General features: G+C 35.3%; 2 protein-coding genes across 2 annotated transcripts in view; one reads left to right on the top strand and one right to left on the bottom strand.

Moving 5' to 3' along the window:
- hdac6 (histone deacetylase 6) overlaps positions 1-269 on the bottom strand; it is a 54,229-nt gene that overhangs the window by 33,498 nt on the left and 20,462 nt on the right. The window lies entirely within an intron of this gene.
- Positions 1-269, top strand: part of ddost (dolichyl-diphosphooligosaccharide--protein glycosyltransferase subunit (non-catalytic)) — a 5,390-nt gene that overhangs the window by 2,985 nt on the left and 2,136 nt on the right. The window lies entirely within an intron of this gene.

Genomic DNA, 269 nt, shown 5'->3' with positions numbered 1-269 from the left:
GGACGGGAGAGTCGACCTACTTATTTTTCCGTTTTCTTGGGTAGGTACGTTCCTACCAAAACGGAAACCTAGTAGGTTAATTAAGTTTTTTAAGTTTTTTAAGTTTTAAAACAAAAAACTAAACCTTTAAACGAAAAGTAAGTTACCGTAAACGTTATTAGTTTAATTTTTTAAGGTTACGGTTTTAACTTTTTAACCTTTTAACCCTTTAACCTTTCCTACCGTAACGTTAGTTAGACGGTACTCCGACGAACCGGACACCAAGGGAG

The sequence above is a fragment of the Notothenia coriiceps genome, unplaced genomic scaffold, assembly GCF_000735185.1.
Source record: "Notothenia coriiceps isolate Sejong01 unplaced genomic scaffold, NC01 NC01_scaffold00019000, whole genome shotgun sequence".
Taxonomy (NCBI): Eukaryota; Metazoa; Chordata; class Actinopteri; order Perciformes; family Nototheniidae; genus Notothenia; species Notothenia coriiceps.
The sequence above is the reverse complement of the archived record's forward strand: the minus strand, read 5'-3'. Positions and strand labels throughout refer to the sequence as shown.